The 24,175-nt window shown below is 40.0% G+C and overlaps 1 protein-coding gene across 2 annotated transcripts in view; it reads left to right on the top strand.

Annotated features, from left to right (window-relative positions):
• zfhx3b (zinc finger homeobox 3b) overlaps positions 1 to 24,175 on the top strand; it is a 296,238-nt gene that overhangs the window by 57,698 nt on the left and 214,365 nt on the right. Inside the window, exon 1 of one of the 2 annotated variants that reach the window (XM_044200181.1) lies at positions 23,159 to 23,821. The exons of the other annotated variant lie outside the window; for it this stretch is intronic. The gene's annotated coding sequence lies outside the window, so the exon portion shown is untranslated. Of the gene's footprint in view, positions 1 to 23,158; positions 23,822 to 24,175 lie in introns of those variants that run through there. 2 annotated transcript variants of the gene reach the window in all.

Raw genomic sequence — 24,175 nt, 5'->3', positions numbered from 1 at the left:
ATTTCAATGTGTTTCTTAATTTTAATGATAAACATCATAATGCTTTAGTTAATATAGCGACAGACATGATAGTTTTCTATATGGTTGGCGGTTTATTCTGTTTATATAATGATATTTACTACTGATTTAACAAGCATTCATCATATTCACGTAACTTAGTGAAGGAATATAAAATTGATATCACATGGAAGCTTTAATTTTAGTTACTACCTTACTACAAAGTGACATTTCTTTTTAAAGTTTTCCCTTGCCATTAGTTTGGATTGACAGACTGGATCAACTTTCAGTCCTGTAGGCATGTAGGCAAGCGGCTACTTCATAGATTTGAGGAAAGAGGAAAAGGTGTTTCCTGTAAATGTCACTTTCATTTTTAGATGATGGGTCAGTATAAGAATTCATGGTAGGTGCTGCTCTGGAAGTTTTTTTTTTTTTGGGGGGGGCGTAATTTGGAGAGCACATGACTGTCTTTTAGAAATCTTAACCCTTATCTGCTCAAGTAACCACCTGTCAAATGTGTTCAAACTGTCATGTATGGTGTTGTTTTGTAATATAACTTAAACATGTTAGCATTCCATTTATCAGATGAGGCTAGGTGTCCCATTTAGAAGTTGTTTTAAACTTAATTTACACGTACGTATCCACCAGTCCAAAAGGTTAATGGCTGACAAATTAACCCCTGCAGCATTATCTTCCAAATGGCCTGCAGCATATGATAACCTATAATCAATATCACCAATTATGTGTCAGACAAAGGCTATTGGCCGTGACCTGTCTCTCATGAAGATACTTTCTGAGGAAACAGGATCTCTTCCACTATGCAGATGCAGGATCTCTCTCATTCTGATGTCATTACAGACACCTGGGACCACCTATCATCCACTGACTGCGTCTTTTCATCCGATTGTGTTGCTTCTTAACCTTCTACTCTGCTTCTTTTTTTTATTCTTTCTCTTCATTTTTTGTATCATTTGCACCTTCATTTTCTTCTTTTTTGTGTTCTGTTTCTCTCTGTCTCCTTTCTTAAAGTCAATCTGGTGTGCCTTTATTTTTAAGTTAAAAAACTGATGAAAAGTTTAGGTGTCTCTTCAGTATAGAGTATATTACATGGTTTGACAATCTATCTATGAATCTATCTATTGTATGAATAGATGACATTGTTTCATCCCTCAAAATCCCTGAAACATATTAATTAGTTCAAATTATATTGTCATAATCTTAGATATAATCCTTGATTTTTTTTCACTTGTTGTTTGTATCATTATTGTATTAGAAAAGATGATTTCAGATATATGTTTGTTCATAATATATACATACTTTTATAAATTACTCCAGTGGTGAAAGTCAGAGAAACTGCACTTTTGTTTCTTCTCTGAAATCACATGACTTTGGACAAGCCATTAACTTGACATCTTAACAAGAATTTGTTACAAAAATCAGCATACAGTTGCAATTAAAACAAAATCAAGTGATTGTGTTCATTCCTGAAAGTAGTAGCATCCTGCGGATAATGACATCTCTTCAGTGTCTCTTATTTTCTGAACAGGCCATCTAGCAACCAGTGTTTAGACATTTTTTAAATTTAAAATAATAAATGTTAATAACAAAAAAGTAATGTATGGCTAAAGCTTTTGATTGTTTGAAGTGACGAAAACACATGTCTAATTAGGGCCCTCAGCACGCAGCCTCCGATTTAACCTTTCAGCTTTAAAAATTAAAAGTCACTGATTCTTATGTTCGGTCAGTGTCTTAACAATTTAAATGACAAGTTAAAAAAGGAAAAAAGGAAAGCATTTTCAACTGAGGCACAGATGAGCCATTCATATATACTTATGGAATACGCGACAAGGCTACACCTCTTGTAAACTATGTGAGATTGAAACGCATATTAAATTCTGTGTTTCTGCGCTAAATTCTTAAAATGCGTAGTGACGCATTTCATTTTTTAATTCTGACGTGTTTACTTTTGTCTAAATGGTGAATGCTGACACATCACTTTAAACTAGAAATCATCAAATGTCTGCATGGCACCCCGAATAACCCTAACAAATAGTAATTAAAGCCAAACTCAGATTAACTAATTATTTAGATAATACTAATAATGAAAATAACAATGAAAATAATAATAATAACAATAACATCGTAATTATGATTAGAAAAACTGGACTATTTGGGACTGACAGAGAGGCATTCAGACAGCAGGCCCTGTGTCCTCCCGGATCTGTTAATGGTTACTGGCTGCAGAGACCTTGAACTTCACCGGAGCTGGTTGGGTTTTCAAATGCGGGGGGCAGCTGAGAGCCATATGCCTCCATGTAACTGCTGTGAAATCCAGCGCAGAGTGAGTGATGCTCAGTGTGAGGACAAATGCCCACTGGTTCTCTGGCGCCTGAATATTTTTCTAAGAAATCTTCATTTCTGTTTGTATACATTTATTCAATTTTTTTTTTACATAAATCTGTTGCAATGTTGCAATGGTGCATTCATTTAGTGGCCTGCATGTCACTGGCTGCGGAGTTAAAGCAGTAATGTAAAGGTAAAAGGAAACATCCAGTTGGTGAGGTTCATTAAGAAATCAAAACTGAAAGTGATTTAAAAATATTTCCAGGAAGGCATTTATTTCTTAAATGTTCGCTTAAAACGCCTTATATTTAAATAACATGCAGATGGTTTTAGCTGTTGGGGCCTATAAAATATTCAGCCCAGAATAAGGTATAAGTGACATGTAGTGTGCGAATCTCAAGGGGTGTTAACTTGGGGTGGGTTTACCCTCCCACTACATCCACCCTAACCCTCATCCAGTCTCTCCCTGCTGTCCAGACCTGCTTCACATTTAGGCCCATATTTGCCCTTCATGGATAGGATGGCACAGAGAGGGGGGCTAATAGCTTACAGTAACCAACATAAATAGAAACATGCAGGCAATTAAATATTTCTTTTGCTCTTTTCTAAATGTCCTGGTGGTGGCTCGGCTGCTTTCATCGTCCGATTTTTTTTCCACAACACGGACTATTTTGTTTCACAAATGTTAATTGATTAATGATCAAACATTCTCGCGAGTAGATACATTTCCATCCTGCATTGATGTTTCAGGTTGCTATTTTTGTTGCACATCAATTTTGGCTATGTAAAACTACAGGCCCTATCCTCTGCACGATATGTCAGTTCTTGCAGTAACTATGATGTCATGTTTGAAATCCCTTTGGTCTATGAATGACTGAATGTAACTCTTAATAATGAGGATTAAATAAACATTATTATTTCTTTCGTCTGAGGAAAGAGAGAGAGTTGAGACTAAGGTGAGGGATAAATAAATGATGTTTAGAGTTGAAACTTGAAAACAAACTACCTAACAAACTAGGTAGATTAATCGTCTGATTGTGGCAGGTTCAATATGATTTGTTTGCCAATTCAGCGGAAATAAAAAAAAAAACATCCTGCGCAGTAGTCAAATGAGGCCAGATTGCTTTAGCTTTATTATAAAGATTTGCTAATGCCGTTTAAACCTTTATAAAATGATAGAAAAATAATCGTTTTTTTTTTATTTGGAGGGTGACAGGATGGTTTGGCAAAGCCCTGCAGAGCATAAACTAGGCGAACTGGCACTGCATGATGCTGTCTTTGAAAATGTTATGGTGTCTATGAAAAAAAATGAGTTTCAATTAAAATAAAATGTATTTCAATTTGTTTATGTAGTAATTTATATTAGTATAATTTATTAAGATATATATATATATTTAAATTGCGATGAAAATGCTTTAGATTTGAGCTCCAGGAGTAGGTTTACAAATTAAAATGTGTTGCTCGCAAGGTTGGGCCTAATTGTATTCATGCTAACAAGTGTCCTACTAGAATTTAATAAATATTAAATAGACGGAATAAACTTGTCAGTTTCAATTGGATCACTCACCAAATTCCTCAACAGTTGCCCCACGAGGCAATTAATACAAGCTATTACCCCGCGATAAAGCCTAATTAGCCCCGATTAGCTCAAAAAGGGAGGGAGGGAGAGTTGGGGGTGGCGCTAATTAAAAAATCCTTCAGTATTGTAGACACGGTGCCCTTATAAGCAGCTCTCAGTGGTAAATACCATTCACATTCAAATGAGAGTGACAAACTTTGGCACAGAAACAAGCACACGTCCGCCTCCCGGCCTCCTAGTCCGCCTTTAAAAAAGCCCTCCGCCTTTTGTTAACCTGACACGTGTTTAGAGGAGCGTTATTTAGTTAATTCTGTAGGAGGATGGCACCGTGCCCGACAGCTTGGAGAAGAGACCCAACCCCAAACACGAAAAAAAGAAGGCTATAATTAAGATGATATCCTCTGATGTTTTTCGTGTGTGTGTGCCTTTTTGTCTTTTCTCTGACATTAAAATATAACATAACGCCCACAAACGCGCAGGCGTGCCAACAAAGGCACAGTACAAGAATAATCTCATTGAAATAAAGAGGGGGGAGTGTGTGTTAAGAAAGGACTTTAAATGCATTTAAGCAACAGTATAGACAGCAGAGCCGTGCACCTGTCTCCCTCTCGCTGGAGATTTGCACCCCTCCTGCTGCCGGCATTGAGGAGTCTCTCTCTCTCTCTCTCTCTCTCTCTCTCTCTCTCTCTCTCTCTCTCTCTGTGTGTGTGTGTGTGTGTGTGTGACTGGCCATGCATGTCATATTTCCGACCGAGACATTCGCACACGCAAAACGTCGTCTTTCCTGCGGCATTTGTCTCTTTCTTGTGCATTACAGTGAATAAGTGACCTAAATAACCATTTTCTTGGCTCTTCCTCCTTTTAGACTTCTCATAAGAATAATCCGTAATTTTGCACGTTTTGTTGCATCTCCCCCACCCTCTCCACAATGTAGTCTTTTTTGATGAGTGTTATATTAACATGATAAGGAGATGTCAATGAAAAGCTTTCTACCTGACTGAGCAGATGGCTCTGTGATGCTGGTTCTAATGTAATATTAATGCATGCAGGGCTTGTTTCTTATGAGGAAAGATCTCTCCAAAATTGTCCTCCACAGGGACCCACTTAGAGTGAAGCACACATAATAGAAATGATCACTCTTTTTTAGCCTGCATCTGAAAGATATCGCTCCATTTTATACAGTAAGTGACAAGAATTTGAATAGCCCAGTTCATTTAGGCCAGGAATATATTTTTTGGCTAATGTCAGCATATTTTCTAGTTAAATTTACAAGCAAATTTTCAGCTTCTCTTAAACAACAATTGACCTGTCTAAAGTGCCCAAATAAAAATCAGAATTGATTTTTTCAATTAATGTGTTTGGGCTGAACACACCTGTAGATGAAATTTAACAATTATGTGTAAAATGAAGAAAATCAAAATTCATTCACAAGCAATGCCAAAGAAATTAGTAAATGATTTTAACTTTTAAATTAGACCAATCCTAAAAAAATCACATAATAAGTTTTGGCTATTACCTTTGCTGCTGTGATTAATTTGGAATTGATGGGCTATTTTTGTGTTAATTACAAATCTTTTTACATTGCCCTATATTCCTATTTTTTAAATGTATGTATAATATCTTCTAAATAGCACAAAAGGAAAAATCTGCATATGGCCTGAAAATCCTGAATATTAAAGTAAATTTTGACTTCTAATCATCTTCTGTTCAGGGCAGTTAAGATGCATTTAATGAATAGTGTTGTCAGTTGGAGGTATATTGATTGTAGGATTGCGAAGGTTAAAGTAAAATGGAGTGTTGATGCGTCTGCTCTGGGCTGTGCCGTGTGAACAGAGAGGACCCAAAGATAATGAGGTATAATGCTGCCTGAGACAGGGCCTCCTGCCGAATAAATCCCAAATTATACCTTAAACCAAGTGAACATTGTGGGGGCCACAAGGTCAAGTCCACGACCCCTGACCCCAGAGAGTCTGGGTCTGGAGAGGAGGTGAGTCAGGAGACTAAACATGGCTGCTGCTGCTGTTGCTGATGGCTAAGGAAGGGCCTGGGACCTGGTTGTTGTCCGTCTCTGCAGCCTGCTGTCCTCAGCCCTGCTCCTCCCTGCTTGATTTTTGCCAACACTCCATCTATTATTTAGCAGACTTATTAAAAGTTATTTCAGAGCCATCAGGTCCTGCCAGATGACCTGAGAAAGGGGGCCTCCTGAGTGGCAAGGCAGACTGGAAAATCCAAATGGACACAGTGCAACTGCTAAAACACACAGGCTCAAAACAAACAGAAAACACTGTCTGCATTATTAAGAGGTGCATTCACTATAGGAGAAATAAGCGCTATTCAATATTTTAGAAGTACAATCTCAAATATAGATGAATGTTTAATTAAAGCCAACTTTTGCAGTATATGTAAGAGAAAACTAAATAAAAGCAGACACAGTAAACAGTAAATAACATTTTAGCGAGGTACTTAAATAAATTTAAAAAATACTTTTACAAATAAACATCGTCAGCATGTTATATAAGCAAAATCATTTGTCATAAAAAAATCATGTAAACAAGCACTATTTTAAAACTTTGAGATTTTACCTAAATAAAGAAGAAATCAGCCATTGTTGCAGAAATGTGAACAATGATATTGCACAAAAATATAGCTTAAACTCTACAATATTTTGAATTTAAAATCTGAATATTTATATAGTAAAATACATTCTTTAGTGTCAAAAATCTGTAAATGTATAATCTTTGAGCATTTAAATACTACAACAACTAACCAGAAAATCTAAGAGAAGATTTATATTAAATTACTTTTCAATGCTATTTTAATTTCATAACCAATAAAAGCAGCATTCAGTTCAAAGGTATTGGCTTATCCTTCGGAGACTGACTTAACCTATGTCTTGACATAGCTTTTGCCTTGGTCTGTGCATAGTTTTGAATATTCATATCTTTGTTGAAGAAGCGTGACATAACCTTTCCCCCTTAATGTGATATGTGCACATGCACTTCCCAGCTGTGTCCAGAGAGGGCGGGTCTATCATGGGGAGTTGGGGGGGGGGCGTATAGAGCAGGAGCTGGCCGAGGCGGAAAGGTCAGAGGAGGCAGGAGACAGGCGGGCTGGCCGACTGCTAAGCTTTGAACCTAACAGATGGTGAAGGTTAGGTGATGTCCCCTCGCCTGGCCTTTCCTCAGTAATTGAGGATAATTTGAGCACCAAAGAGAGCAGGCCTGTCCACTGTCAGGCCCAGAGAGGAGAGACAAGGTTAATATGAAAATGATTTTGCATTACGGCTGGCTTTGTGAGGCTGGCCGCAATCCTAATCCTGGCCTGAGGCAGCGGGAATGAAGAAGTGTCACCCTAGGTCCAGGCGCCACGCCACGCACATGAATACATCTCCAACCCATGGCCCTGTGCCCCCCATTAACCAGCACTCTGCCAGGACCGATTACACACTCCCACTCAGGAGCCAGGCAGGCTTTGGGGGCATTTTAGGGAGGCTTGGGAGTGAACTGACATCACCCCTTATCCCATAAGAACAAAAGAGGTGCAGAAAGGCCATGTGATATCAATGGGGATTTTTCACCTCTCCCCACAGCTACTGTAGATGAGCACATCACTCCCTCTTTGCAACTAAACTTGGACTTGGATCACTTTTTGGAAGTTGTTGAAATCTTCTAAATCTATTTTTGCTTTAGAACAAAAATGTGCAAATGATGTGAAATTTTACAGCCAGTTGGATCATTTATTTCCCCTCACACTGTGGTACATTTTTTTTTGGAGAAACACTAGTAACATAACTAGATTGACTGGACTTCCCCACAGCACAAGCCTGTCAAGTTGCAACAGTGGGACCAATTCTGTCCAGAAAGTTGCCTCTTTGGTGTGATGAAGTCATTTACAACTATTGATCTAATAGTCAAACTGGGCATGTTAACCTGAAGAGCCTTGGAGGGAGTTTCTGGGAAAATGGAGGTGCCCCAGGGACCCTCTCATAAGCTCAAGCAAGACACAATAGACATAGATGTAATTTAAAATGGTATCTGTGGCCTGGGCCCTCTTAGAAGTCAGTATAGCGCTGCAGTCCTGCCAGAGCTTCCTGGATCTATTCTAATAGTAAAAGTTTCATAGCATGGCAGTATTTGTTGGCTTGAAATACTTGATTAATTACTTTCACTGTACAAAAAGTCTTTAAATGTACAGTAAATTAAAATGATGAAAACCGAAGGTAAACATGTTTATAAAGGTAGATGAATTAAGATTAGCCTTTTTAAGAGATCTTCTGGAAGATATGAACATTTGTCTTACACAGCACACACACACACACACACAGAAAAGTCTTAGTATGAGAAGAAACAATGCATTGCAAGAGGGAATAACATTTTTTGCTAAACGTATTAAGACTTGTAGAATCTTAATTATAAACAAATCATTTTTTGTTCATTCTCAGATTCAATGTTTTAATCAGTATAAGATATGAGATGTAGATATTTCATACCCAATGTGAATAGTAAAGATGGAAGTTTTACCCATAATAAATATACGCAGAGCATCAATAGTCACCGCACAATATGTTATCAAATATATTCCCCATGTGTTCAGTACCCAATATTCTGTTCACACACTGCTGTAGATACACATTTACAACTCTGTATATGAATGTGTGTGTGTGTATGTGTGTGTGAAGTAGCTGCTGTGCTGTGCTGTTGAGCTGGGTGGCCCATGGGCTCCCCCAGGTGTAGTCCAGATGAAGGGGTCTTTACTGGGGCGTCCCTGCTGCTGTGCCCTCTGCTTGTCCATCTTGTTCCCCAGGAGCAGCAGGCTTTAAACTAGCTCCGCAGCCTGTGACCTCCTCCTCCAGCATGGCCTGTCTGAGCAGGAGAGGAACCCTTCCAGCCCTGGAGGATAGTCCCTGGCTAACTACAGTCCCCATCCCTCTCCACCTTTTTCATAGCCTTCCCTGCACATAGGAGCCCCTGTGGGAGTTTTAGTAAACTGAAACATGTTCAAGTTCATGTACAGAATGGAGATCAGTAGTGATTTATGATCTCAGCTCATACCACTGATTTTGTTAAAATAGAATAATTGTCAAAGATGAAGGAGTTTGGTTCAATAGGGCAGGCAGAGGTGTACTTATCTTCTCTTCTCTCCCTCCATCTTCCTCTCTCTAGTCCCCCTCCACCCCCCTTTGCTTTATGGGGATTGGTCAGTTGTCAGGTCAGTTGTTCCCTCTGAGGAAGAAGGGTGAATGAAAATTGTAGACTGCCTCCCTGAACAATGAGAGAAACATCTGTTTTCTGCAGCTTATAGGCCATTATCTTTTCACTGTGATGCACGGACACACACACACATACTAGTGGTATGATTGAATTTTTTTTTCTACCATATTTCGTGATGCACCTCATATTTCAGGAAATCACAAGACAGAACATTTTTCAGGCAGTTTAAATTTTATTTATTTGTTCTCTCACCAGGGGTGTATTTCTTCAACTTTTTTTGATGTAGTTGAAGATGTTATCTTGCATGTGTTTTATATTTTACATGTGCAAGTTGGAGACCTGGGAAGAACCAGTGGAGCAACAGGGCTTTCTGTAAGATTGTCTTCTGATTATTTCACTATTTTTTTGCTCCAATTGAAAAAATAACATTCATCGTTCCTTTGACCTACAAGATCATGGCAGAAAGTATGTCTTTGAAAAGTAAAACAAAAAATCCACTTTTAAATAAGATCAATTGTAAACAAACCCAGGGCAACCCTTTGAAAGGCCCCGCCAAGAGATTTACCTTGCCCTGTGGCAAATAATATTTCTTGAACTGGGTTTAAATTTCAAGTGTCTTGGGTTTATAAAAACCAGGAACAAAAGAAAGCCAGTCTCTGAACAGCAAATATTATCTGCTGGTTGGGCAAGATGTCAAGATTGCCTTTTTGTTGTCTCAAATACAGGGCCAGATCTAGTGTCTGGCAAATCCCAGAATAAACCTCAGAATATATCCCTATTTACTTGAATTTAGTAGGATCACTATAAAACCACATCTGCATGCATAGTTTAAGATAGACCTTATCTGTATGTTGAATTTTCCCAAGCTTTATCCTTTCAAGATTTCTTTAAATTTTGCTTTTAACAATGTAAAGACCCTTCCCATCTTCCCTTGCTTCTTAAAATATTTATTAATTTCTTGGTTTATACAACATTTTATATATTTCCTGCTTTGCATCAGTTGTTACAACCTGAATACTTCCATGGACTACATGTTTTCTAGGCTCAGAATAATATTGTACATCATTAGAATAACTTAATTTTGACCAGTTTCCATTTATTTTATGCACTGTAATTTAATGATTAATTATAGAAAGAAAAAAGAGATTGTGCTGGCATGCTCTGTAATAGCTATCTTTCAAGATGATAAACATAGCAATAACTATTTACTTTTTCTTGGTAATAACAGTACTAGGAAACCCTTTAATGACCTGTTCCCTTAATCAGTCTGATATTGAGCCATGATGAAAGCATATGGGAATTTTTTTAGGAGCCTGGTGTGACATCCATTACTCCTTAATATCCTGCAATATTTCCACTCTCCTCTCTCCTTTGCCCCCAAAATCTCCAACTCTGATAATATAACCCCCCCACTTCAGCACACACATTCCCACCTCTTCATTCTGCCTGCTGCAACACATTTTGTCTTTTGTTTGTTTATGTTATTTAAAAAAGAGAACACATCAGAGAAGAATGGCTAAGTAATCACAAGAGAAAGCTGCTGCTGCACCTCTGAGTCACTTTTCTTTTAATTGGATGCAGCTTTTAAGTGAACTTCAGTGGCTGGATAGAGGGAGGAACAGTGCTGTCTGTAATTTGGTTTTCCTTTGTAGTGAGCCCTTGTTAGAGCCAAATAAACCCAGTGCAGCTCACCGACCGGCCAACCTTTCCCTGCAAACCATTGCACCCCAGCAAGAGAGCCGTCTCTGTCATCTGATGTTCCACTCTACTTGAAACAGAGTGGGGGGGTGGGGGGGTGGGGGGTGGAGTGTGGGGTGTAGAAAAAAAAGAGAGAAAAGCCACGGCCCCGCTATCATCATTTTATTTTGATTTTTTCCCCATCCCATTCTTTAATCCCTCTGATGAAGTCTGGACAGGCAGAGGCATGCTCTCGCAGACAGCAATTTCACTGCACCATATGTGCCTCACACTTCGGATGGCAGGGAGGAGAGGGGTCTGTCGGGAGCGCAGCCCAGAGAAAGGAGAGAGGAAGAAAATACACGACATGAAATCCAGAATGGGCTGCTGTCGGGGCACACTGATACCCCAAGATGTTTTTTTCCGCAGCATCCGCTTTTGCTCCTTTAGCAACGTGCTGTTACAAAAACACACTGAATGAAACATGTTACAAATGATACTCGACCTGTTCTTAAATATTAACACTTATACAGGTAAACAAATGAGCCAGGTACTCACACAAAAGGAGCCAGGTACCCGCACAAAATGGTGGTAAGCTGTGCGCTGCTTGGCCCCTCCCTGCGCTGAGGATGTTGTGCCGACACCCTGATCATGTGATTAGAGAGGATGGAAAATAGCTGCGCGTCTACTGTGGTTGCCTTCAGACTTCCCTGGTTTATCTGTCCGCCTAGAGGAGATGCCTTTAATTTACTGTAGCCAGGTATCGGTGCAAGACAGAAGGACAAATAGAGGGACAACTAATATTTATTCAGACAGTGACACCATAGTTTTGCAAAAATGCTTTATATCAGACATACATTACATATTTGATTTTGGGACCAAAAATGTGTAGTATTGCTTTTACGTATATGAATGTATGTGATGTCTTTTAACACTATAAACAAAACAAAATCATCAGAATTTGCATAGTAATAGGCCTTAATAGTGTGAACTAGCCAAATATATTTGGATGTACAGACATTAGGAACCACATCCTACAGAAAGAGATGCATATCACTGTAAAGGGGACAGAAAGGGGAAAGGGAATGGGTGGAGGCTAAAATAATTACATTTGGGTCAATAGACCTTGCCCAGTTACATGCAAGGGGAGATCCATAACCCTGCTTGTTCCTTGATCTGCTTGCATTTTCAGCACACTCTGTGCTGACCAAGCAAGTTGCTCCTTAAATCTCACACTTGTTTCCTATATGCATAATATATCCATCTCATATCCTCTAGACCTGTTTACTCCCCTGGTGAAATATGTGTAGACCTCAGGAGGGACACGCTGCATTCGCTCTTCTCTCAGAGAGAGTGGAGAGGAGAGGATGTTAGTGAGGGTGGATGGGTGGGTGGTTGGGTTGTGGGGTGGGGGCAGAAGGTTACACTTAAGCTCTGATTGGGTAGTATGTAATTAAGGCTGCATTTGGCAGCTTTCAATTTTAGGTGAGAATTGAAGGGGAATTAGAGTGACTGTGTCTATTACTAAGCTCACCTGAGAGCTCAGGAGCATGTATCAGTTCTCGGAAGCTCAGTCCAGCCTTATAGATTACTCCACAGTGGGCTGGCCGGGCTCACTGACATTGAGATGCTGTTAAGATGGGCGGGCATCGTTCGAGTGAATTCAGTGTTTCTGTAGGAGGAAAACAGACTACAATTAATTTACTTATTTTTGATGAAGATGCTTTGATTAAAAGACTTTTGCTCACTTGCAGAAACAAAAAATAGAGCACGAAGTTTCTCAGCTGTTCCCACTACTGTGAAACATTCTTCACAGTAACGCATCAGTATCATTGCATCCATGCCGGGTTGGACAGCATCTCCAGCGAATCATTTTAAATGTATTTTAAATTGCAATAATAAGGCCTGCTGAGTGATTGATGCTGTCAGCGTACAGCATATACCTATGCAACCCTGGGCCCAGCAGGTGTAGATCAGCAGCACATTACACAGACAGGGGAAATGTGGCACGCATGTGGCGATGTCTGGGAAAGGAGACATACATCAGCTGTCCCTCATACAGTATGTACTGTTGCTCCTGGAAGTGTGGTAAGAGCTCTGCCCAGGAGGATCTATATAATGCTCTTCATTTGTTGCAGGGGAAACGGAGACATCCCAGGGTATTGATCCAACTATTGACATCATTTGACGGTTCCTTTCAAGCACATTGTTAGGCTGCTAAGGAAAGTGAGTGAAAGTGTATAGGGGTGATCTCTCTATCATCAGGACAGCGTGTGTAATGTAGCACATGCATATTCAAAGGTTGTTCAAAAAGACTAACACGTCTTGACCCTGAGCAGCTTCGCCTCAGCCTTTTTTAACCTCGCAGTACCAGGAAAGCCTGCAGCTCTATAAGGCTTCAGTCCTTTTTCAAAAAAATCATTATGGGCCTCTTGAATTATCAGCAGAAGAGATTAAAAGAAGGCAGCATTTGGGCTGTGGAGGCTGCCCTTGACTTTGAGCTGTTCCCAGGCTCTTGAGGGCTGCGTGGGGCTCCGAGGGGACAGCTTTGTATGACGCACAGAGAGCAGATGTTCCTCTGCATTTGTTGTGGCCGGTTTGGGATGCTGTCTCTGTCCAGACCTGACCCCTGACCCTTTAGGTTGATTAGCATGCTCCTGCAGTAGGGGTCAAAAAACAAATCTCACATGCTCAGTGCAGCTTTGGAGTTGAGACGGAGAAAAATATGTTTTATGTGAATAATCTTTTTTTAATTTCAAAGGCCCAGTTCAATGTATGATCAGGTGTTATATATGAGTTTTATAGGAAAATACAGCAGATTTTTGGTGTGATTTTACCAATTTCATTAAATCTACAGAAAGCCTGGTAAAGATTTTTTTGTAGCTTGATGAAGTTGTCAAAATGAACAAAATTAATTTTCAAAATAATGTTTTATTCAGAAATGATATATTTTGTCTCTTTTTTGAAATTGCCCTTTTTTACATTTGTTGTATCTATGTCCGATACCTCTAAAACTTTAACAAGGTGATGATTTTGTAGTAAAAATGGTTTTATTTGTTTTTTCATCTTCTCTCTCTTTAGTCATTTCTTTCTTTCTTAAGTAAGCTAACATACTTGAAGATTCATGGAGTAAGATTGTAATCATTGTAACAGTATGTACAATAGTTGATCATCATGGTATATAATCATATTTTAAAAATAACACTGAACACTCTTAGTCCTACATAAATTCAGCTTCAAGTTTCAGTGGTACAACAGATTCTTTTAACGTGCTTCTTACTTTGTGAGAACTCATACATGCCATGATGGAGTATAAACAATGTATCCTGGCTGAATTGGGAATAAATTACACTGGTCTTAAATAGTCAGGTCATAAATTTGCAGTGGCACCTCTATCTGTCAAATGGGGGTCCTCTCCTTTTCTTTTCCTTCCTCTCTGTATCGTACAGTAGTGAGATGTTGTGAAGCAGCTCCCCACTGACCACCTTCAGGCCCCGGGGCTTTCTGTAGGGAATGAGCTACTTGCTGACCACTTCAATAAAATTCAATCATAGGTATCATTTGCAATTCTTGTAACTATGTTCAGACTTTATAATGTGACAGGCTCTGTCAAAATCTAGATTATTGGAATAGAAGTTCAACAAAAATGTTCCTCCAATGGATCATTTGTGAGGGGGTCTAATACTGTTACTGAGAGGTGTGCTGAAAGGATGGAAAGACTTTCAGAATATTGATTCCTGTTAAATCAGGAAAGTTAACTTTCCCTGAGTTTATCAAACTAAATACAGTGTGAAAAAATATACAGGAAACTGACTTTGTCAGTGTGGCTGACAGGATGATGTAGGTATTACTTACTGTGGAGTCTGATGCACATGAACATTATTGTGAATAATATTGTGAAAATTATCTTTTTGTGACAAATCTATTACATTTTTTTGTCTCTGTTATTCCACATGAAAAACAATACATAATACAATGTCTTAATTTGGAAGAATTTTCAAAATGCAAAATTTTATGCCCCTTGTCAAATTATGATTGATGCACTGCAACATTATAAAGCATACTCATTAAGTAATTTCACACCTGAGACTGGAATTTAAAGGGGTCTTGACATTTTTGTCAGCCTAATATTAATCATTGCTGTGCTGCAAAAGAAATGTCTTCCATTGGTCTATATTGTTCTGTCCAATTAAATTTAATAACCTCTATTTTAAATCCTAACTAGAGCCTTATATGAGTCATTTCAGCTTGCATAAAGGACTAAATGCTGACAGATTTACTGTTAGACTTTAAAAAAAGTTTTGATTGGGTACAAATGACAAAAATGTGATTGGCCTGTAGAGAAAAGCAGCTTTGTTTAGCTGAGCTGTGGCAGCGTTGTATTGTCCCTCCCCTTGGAGACATGCTGTATGGGCTCTGGTTGATTTGACCTCAGCCACATTGTTGACTCTTTCAAGGTAACAGGAAGCATCTTATTGTGTTGTCTGAGGTACGGTGATTACTGCTTTCCCTATGAAAGTTTCTTCAGGATCAAAGACTCTCTCATGCATTAATAAAGGGTGTTTTGTGAGAGTCTTATTAGCTGTAATGTGCCTGTCTGGTAATTCATGTCTGATGGCAGCAAGCGTCAGTTGTAGGCGGAAGAATGAAAGAGCACAGACAGTGTTGTATTTCAATATCGCTGCCTTTTATGGGTACCAGGGCTAAATTTATATTGATCTGAATTTGATAATGATTCTATTAGCTCTATTAAATTTGTATATATTCAAGGGCTCAGTTACACACCGAAACAGAAAAAGATCCAAAGAAAACAAATTAGTGTGTAAGGGTGGATTGTGTTGCATGTAATATAAGAGGGGACCATTGTTGGGGATCATCAGGAACTGTCAGTGAAGTTAGAAAGGAGAGAACAAGAGACCTTGTTTGTGCATGTGTGAGTGTGTAAATATCTGTATCTAAATTGCTTCTGGCTGGTTGTAATTAATGCAGATTTAATCGATTATTCATACCGTATGAAAGTGTCTCTGTATATTTTGTAATATCACACTATGTTTTACAATCAGTAAGATTTTTAAAGGTATTATCTTCTTCTCTGTCTTTATTTTAAGTATCAAACGTTAACACACTCACCTGCACATTGAGTGACACTGTCCATTCTCACACACACAGAGGTTGGTCAGTTTACAGAAGCCACTAGGTTACTTGTTATTAACACACTGACCAATTATTGGCACCTCAGTGACACTGGTCAGCTGGCCTGCCAATACCTGTCTCCTACGATCATGGCCAGACAGAGGTCATTATCAGAGACCTGGGCCACAATGGGGACCTCAGGGACTCCACTGTTCACTGGCTCAACAGGCCTATAGTCAAGACAGGTCAAGGCAGTGCAAACCCCCACCCTCCCACCCCAACCTCTCTCTGTTTCTCTCTCATCATCTTGTTTTTCTTTTAACACGTGCTGTAGCTTCTATGAAAGAGTTTCCTGGTACACCTCAATATTTTCTTAGTTTCTGGGGTTTTCTATCAGTAGAATTACAGCCATGTAGGTTATCAGCACTGAGCGCCTCCGAGCATTGCCTGTGGCCCCTGCAGTTACAGTTGATATGGAGGAATCACAACTCAGCCTCAGTGTTTTAATTTCAGTTGGCAGCATGAGGCTGATAAATCTTTGGGAAAACACTCATTTAGACGGTGTGCATATGGATATGTCCCTCGAAAGTAATGGGTATTGTATACTTAGGGGAATTAACATAAGACATTTTACACAGTCTAAGAAAAATATAATTCATGCATAATTGATTGGCGGCATGATTGCCAGAGTTTACTGTCATTTTTCTGTGGTGAGACAAAGTCTTTCCCCGGGCTGTTTAGCCTAATGGACTTTGGGGATATTTAATTTAGGGCTGTCCAGGAGCAGAAATGGAGCTGCAGAACTCTCACTCTCTTTTATATAACATGTATGGCTCCCACCACTTAAATGATTCTCATTTAGCATGCAAACCCATGGTCAGAGCCTGTCTAATTGCCTTGTCATTTTGATAAACTCCATCAACTTATTTAGATTTGTTGTGCCTCACATCCCAGTTTGAGGTGCAGGTGAGGAGAGTGGTACTATTGGCAACCTTTCGTATAGTATTTGATGTGGTAGAATGAATATTTGTTTAGATGTGTGTTTCATTACATGCTTTCGGTTTACAACATCTAACACAAGTGTCTTTTGGCGACTTGGTCAATGGAATAGAAATATGACATAAAAGCCATAATGTTCTGCAAAAACTAGATTGTATTACCCAAACTTCCTCATATCTTACTGTTGTTGTCTTGAAACATAGTCGTGAAATTAGTTTACTGTGAGCTGGGAGCAAACTTCTTACAATGCAAAAGTTTTAAGAAACTTGTGATTATGGACATATATCTTTAATATTATATTTTCAGTGGTTTCTACCTAAGTGTTACCCACTGAAGTATAGCTTAAACTACTGCATATCTAGTTGTATTCTGCTTATCTATCTATTCTATCTATGGGAGTAAGACAGCAGATTTTTGAGAGAGTAAGTATTCATTTTTGGCACTGAAACAAAAATAAATCAATTACTAAAGAAAGCAACATATACATTTTTGGTTTTGTGCAGCAGGGGTTGTTTGAACCTCTTGGCCATGATAAATGCTCGCAGTGGGGTTGAAGCAGGTGATAGAGCCTGTCTTTGGTTGATAATGCTGATATGTGCTTTGAACTAGTTTGTATGTTGTGTGGTCTGAATATGTTGGACAATTTGTTTTAGTAATTCATACTTTTTCTGTACTGGTTAAGGTCAGGTATTGGTTGGCAGGTATTGGTTGGCAAGCTCTCATAAAGAGGGGTGGAATTAGAAAGATGGGCAATGGCGAGGACAGTCTTGGAAGGTTTTTCCTCAGAGTTATTCATAGTGAGCAGGTAAACAGTCCATCATGGTGCTGACTGAAGAATGAAAAGATAAATGTTCCAGAGGACTTGAAACCTTGACCACTTTCACATCGAAGCACTTTCCAAGGAGCATTTCTTCTCGAAGCATACAGCAGGCCTTATGATGGCTTAGGACGAGGACAGACTATTAGCCATGTTCGGCAGCTGGCCCTTTCACAGCAGGAAGGACAGGGTGAGCAGAACATGGCCAAGCCCCTGGTCGCTGCTTCATTATCCCTCTGTAACCATCCACATCAGCAGACACCTTCGCTCCAGCCTGCTGGGCTTGCCGCTGCACCGGCCACTCGCCCGAGACGAAAAGCAATGAACTCCAAAACATGCCGTTCATCTTCCAGATGGAGGGATTTACTGATTTAGCATGGGCTCTGTCCCCCAAGAGCCACTGCATCCAGCATTCCCCACTCTGCTGAATAAACATTTATATTCTTTAACTAGATGTTCTGATATTATGAAAATAGAAATCAAGCAGTCAAAATGCATTTGGAACATTCTGTGCATAACCGACCGATGGAGAAAATAGAGAAAAATGACACTGGGGGAGTAAGTGAGGAAAAATGAATATATCTGCCTGGACTGCAGTGCTCAGAGGGGATTTGGAATCGTACTGGGGAGGGATGGGGGTTGCTCCTTTTCCTGCTGAGCTGTACCAAAGAGGGGAAGGGGCACAGTTATTTTTATTTCCCTTTTTTTATTACCTTCCATGAAGGAGAGTTTTTTAGAAGCTGGATTTCACTTTTGTAATTTTCTCATCACTCAGACGCAGCCACCTGTCTCTTCCCAAGATCCCTATCCTTTGTCTCTTAAATAATAATCCTACATCCGCATACGAAATGGGGTAAGGAAAATGACCAGGGAGGGAAAGTAGAAGGTGTTAGCGAGGGAGGCAAGAGATGAAAAAGGGGGGAGAGAAAAAGAATGCAAAAAAAAACAAAAAAAAACAGCACCAGCAATAGAAGACAGGGGGTGGGGTACTAAAGGATGAGAGAGGTGACCTTTTTCTCCATGGCTTGCGTCTGGCCATCAGTAAGCAGCCATGTTTGAGAGGGAAGCCATTTTCTTGCCCCACTCATTACTGTGTTTTATATTCAGCTGTGTTGGGAGGCGCTGGACACTGTTCAACCCTGCAGTCATGTCAGGCATCAGTTGAAGGGTGTGTATTATGTCTGTCCGTACGTGTGTGTGTGTGTAAGGTTTGAGGGAGGGGCTATGAAGGGGAACCAGGGGCACTCGGGATTAGACCGAAAGACCCCTGGGTTGGAGGCCAGAGCTCAAGTTCATCACTGCAGACAATGGAAAGCTCTTCAGAAAGCAATTGGGCTCTCAGTGATATTGGCCTCTGTGGCGTGGACTGCGCTACAAAACTCTCCTCTCATCCACCGCCATCACAGCTGCACCTTTGCTCTCACCTGTCTTCTCCCAGTCCAGTTCGTGTCCCCCCATGCACATACTTTTAATTATAACCCATAAGCATGACCAAATGCCACAGGGACCATGTGTGTGTTTATTTGTGCTGTTTTTGTGTGTGCGAAAGACAGAGGCACTGTTTATCTGGGCATGCGCACTGGGTCAGACTGCGCTCTGAGTACAATACACAGCGACAGTGCAATCACCCTCCCCAACACACACACACACACACACACACACACACACACACACACACACACACACACACACTACCACCACAATTCCTCCTCTCTCCTGTCCTTCTCCCAACCCAACCTCCTCCCTCTTTACACCCCTTCACTAGGACATCTGCTCCCCCAGCGTAGCTACCATTGTGACGCTCCACACTAACAGGGGTTTTAGCCACTGGTAGTGTGAAATTAAACAGCCACCTCGTCCCTTGATGATAAGTGGCGTCCTGTCTTCATGCTGTGGCTATCTCCTGTCACACAGCACAAGGTCACGCTTTCAAGGGTGAATTAGAGTTCACTATTGTAAAAAAAAAGGGAAAAAAAGAAGAGTGAACATGAAGGAGAGATAGTTGAAACTATCATGTTTGGACCTATTTTGATTTGGATTTTGTGCTATTTTTTTCTGTTGTTGACTGAACCCCAAACTGATACTGTATTGGACATGAATTTTACACTGCATCACCTCTGCCACGCTGCACCCATGTCCCCTTTTGTGCCCTGTTTTCATGAAAGTGAACATACATAGGGCTGTCTCATAGTAGAAATATAATATTCAGTGTATTTGATGCACAGGTGAATATTCAGTACATGATAACTGCATATTATCCAAAGACCCACAATCAGAGAGGTATACTTCAAAAAAGAAAGAGTCATAGAAGTAATGAAAAGGCTTTTTTTCCTGGGCAAATTATCTTTTTTAAATTAATAGTTAATATTTTAGTATTGCTATATATTTTTAATTCACCCTTTGCATTTTTGCAAATATAATGTATCCTTCCACATTCATTTGACTGCACAGCCTTGATGAGTACTTCAAATGTGAATTAAAGCACTCCATTTTAAGAGGAAAATGAGTAATAATTCAGAGATATTAATAATACATAATAATGCTATTCAGGAAAATTGAAACTTTAAAAACAGAGGAGAATAGAGGAGGAAACATTAACTCTTGCATTGTTTAGTTGTGTTTTATGGTTACAAGTCTGGGATATGATGTACACAGAGTGGCTATCAGAACACAGGAGAGCAGGTTTACATATTTTTGGTCAGATGGGGTTGTGAGGTTAAGGGGGGCACATGACAGTTTTGTGAAGAAGGCTACTTTAACAGTCACAGTTAGACCAGACCGCTCATTAATATTAATTGTCTTCCTTGATTATTTTTCAATTCCCTATCTCTTGTGACTTGTGACATGGTGAAACTGGCAGGGCACTGTTTGCTGCAGACAGACGGAGGTGTGTGGCAGTGTAAGGGTTGGTGGTGGTGAAAGAAGTGGGAGGAGGGGGGTTAGAGGTGACTCTTTATCACTTTCTTTCCCTGTCTCATAAGATATCACTTTCTTCTCCATTCACTTACTCGCTCTCAATTTAAGATGGTTAAGCAAAGGAAATGAAATTCCTTTTTTTTCTTACCAAGGCTTTTAAAAATAATATTAGAAAGTGATGATTGTGATCATGATTATGATAGTATTAAAATGATTGAGATGGACTGTTAATGCCAATGGAGTCATTTTCCAGTTCTGCTTAAGCCCTAATAGCGGTGATAGAATGGCCTGGCTGGGCCCTGGGCCACATCATTTCCTTTCGTAGGTACAGTAGATGGGCATCCTGTGACTGAGGACCAAGCTGTTAACAGGCACTACTGGGGGCAGACAGCTGGAGACCAAATTAGACTTCTGTAAAATGAAGTGGAGCACAGTGAACATCACAAGGATAGTCATGGATTGTGTTAACGTTAAATTTTTTTTGTAGATTTGAAATTGAGTAACTGTTTGTTCAATAGTTAAATTGATCTTTGTTTGAAGCTTTTATGAGAGAGATTAAATCTATTCAAGTTTAGCTTGACTCTGGTGTGGAGAAAATGACAATTAGGTATTCAACAGAGGCTAGCGACCTTCATACTGAATGATTTTGCTGGATGATTGTGTTTCTGTTGTGCTGGACTGTTTCTCCTGCTGCGGGAGTGAAAGAAGGCTGATAGTGCTGACAGAGTCTTGGGGGTCCACTCTGCAGTCATGACTCCTGCCTGGCTGGTTGCCCCCATGGGTGCACATTGTGGCAGCCTGTTGATCAGTGTGGCAACTCCAGCTTACACAGTCATTTCCAGCCCCCCTCCCCTCTCTGTGTCCGAGTCCAGGCCACGCACTAACCAACCATCCTATTCTCTTTTTTTATAGGGTCTCAAAAGAGCTGCGATCACACTCTTTGTTTAGTGATTGATTATTCAACAGCTTTTATATCATAGCAGCCACTATAATTAAAAGTAAAGCTACAAACTAAAGCCTTGTGTCACAGACTAACACTTCACTTAAGTGTGTGAGGGCCTACATGTGAATTTTTCATACTCTGCACTCAACCTGCACACAAAAAAACTGGGATACTATTTCAGGTTTTTATTTGTTTTTGTGTCATTTTACACTGCTATTAATATACTGTATGCATTTATTACATTGATTAACTTTTTTCTTCTAAGTAAAACTGAAACAGCTCGCCAAAAGGGCAGGGGCTCTATCGGGGATTTGTTTTAATCTTCTTGAAGATCTATAAATGGCTGGTAAAATAGAAAGGCAGATGTTGTCTCTATTTGATATTTCAAAATTCCAGTGTGTGTCAGTACATTGTTTTAAACTGATCAACCTACTTTATTGACTAAAACTGGGTTCACTCAGTTGATTAATCATATACTAATTACTTATATTAATAACTAAATAACTGAAAGATTTAGAAATATTTTATGATACACATCATCCTGATGTTACAGAATGAAAGTGCCTTTTAATTCACATGAATAATGTAATTAAGTAACTGGAGTAATCGATTACATGTAATAGAATTAGAGTAACCTCATTACAAAAATTGCTAAATTATCTTAAAAAGTTTTATGAATTTTGTGTTAATTAAATTTTTTATGTAATTTACAACATTTTCTGGTACTTTTTCAATAGTAAAGAGTAACGCTTTTACAAGTAAGCTTTGATTCTGAAAGCTTATTTTTGCTTTGTTACACTTTTTATGATTGTCTACCTCACTCTCTCACATTATCTTTCTTTTTCTCTGTCACACACACACACACACACACACACACGCACACACACACACACACACACACGCACGCACGCACACACACACACACACACACACACACACACACACACACACACAAACACACGCACGTTTTTGATGAAAAAATGAGTGGCAATGTGATTTGGCACAGCTTGGAGAAGCCAGCAGTGATGTCATTAAGTAGCACCCTGGATGATAAGGCAATCCCAGCCACTGAATAAATAAATAAATTAAAATCATATCTTACGTATTCTTTTCACCTCCCTTCAGACCCCCGCTATTCCAAATCCTGACCCCTCATCCCTACCCCCTACTGCCACCCCAGCCTCCCCCAAACACACACATCACAAATACACCCCATTGCTGCTGATGTAGCCACCACTGCTGCTCCCTTCCCCCTCGTGTCCACCGGCATATCAGAAAAAAAATTAAATGCAGCTTTGCAATAAATAATGCATTTCACTAATACGCATTCAGGTGGAGTCAGTCTTTGGCCCCATCTCATGCACATCCAGAGAGAAGAGAAATATAGAATCCAAGAAGGGAAGGCTTTCCTCCTGAACTGAAAGCGGTGACGGCTCGATAATAGGCTAAAACAACGAGCATGAGAGCGAAAGAGTGGGAGAGAGAGAGAGTAAGAGAGTGAGACAGAGAATGAGAGAGAGGGAACAGAGAAAGAAGAGGGAGGCCAAGAGAGAGCGAGAGAGTGGCAAGCATATTATAACTCATCCATGTGGATCACCCTAGTAGATTGGGAGCAATCCCTTGTTGAAATTGTCTTCTAAACACTTAGAGAAGGAGACAGAACGGAGCAGCCAGCCCATCTCAGTGTGCCTGTGTGTGTATTCTCACACTGCCTGCTATCCCAGCCAAGGTAGAGAGACCTCTGACAGACCGCTTGCATGTGTGTGTTTCATTTTGCTCGCATGCGTGAGTGTGTGTGTGTGCACGTGTGTGCTTGTGCCGTTGCCTATCTTGCGAGCCAGCCAGCTAGTGAGTGTGTGCATGTGTGTTTGAGTGAGAGGGAGAGAGAGAGAAGATGTGTGTGTGTGTGTAAGGAAGAGGGGGTATTATGCACCCTGGATGTTGCCTCGTGCTTTAAACAGCTGCCTACAAGCCCAGGTAGTGCGCGCCGGCTTCTAAATAAGCAGCACATTCACCGTCCCCTTCAGGACAAGAGGCTAGGCTGCAGAGTGTGAAATCAGACTAATACAGTGGCGTAGGGCTGAGCAGGAGCAGGAAGCATCTCCTGCATGACTTACTTAGGCTAGAGGTTTAGAAGACAAGAACCTGCAGAAGAAAAAGAGGGGATTGGACGTCAGAGAGAAAGGGGAGGAAAAAAAGACAGTAAGGTCAGTAAATCTTTTTTTAATTTCTGCTCTGTGGATTCTTTCTTTCAGTCTACAGTACTTTGAGTACAGTTAGTATGGAGCTGGGACTGAGGCTCAGGCTGTGACTGCTTTGTTTTGCTGGAGAAAGTATTGATTCTTTGTAAGTTTGTGGGAAGTGTGCTCTTTTTGATCCTGCCAGGTGAGAGCAGATGGAAACACTGGATGTGGGGGGGCTGGCTTAGAGCAGCCCAACTCTTTACTTTGTGTGTGTGTGTGTGTGTGTGAGAGAGAGAGAGAGAGAGAGAGAGAGAGCGAGTGTGTGTGTGAGGGTGTATAGTGTTCTTGTGTTTACATAACTTTATGCATAGGTGTATA

The sequence above is a fragment of the Siniperca chuatsi genome, linkage group LG1, assembly GCF_020085105.1.
Source record: "Siniperca chuatsi isolate FFG_IHB_CAS linkage group LG1, ASM2008510v1, whole genome shotgun sequence".
Classification (NCBI taxonomy): domain Eukaryota; kingdom Metazoa; phylum Chordata; class Actinopteri; order Centrarchiformes; family Sinipercidae; genus Siniperca; species Siniperca chuatsi.
Note: the sequence above shows the minus strand (reverse complement) of the source record. Positions and strands in the feature narration are given on the sequence as shown.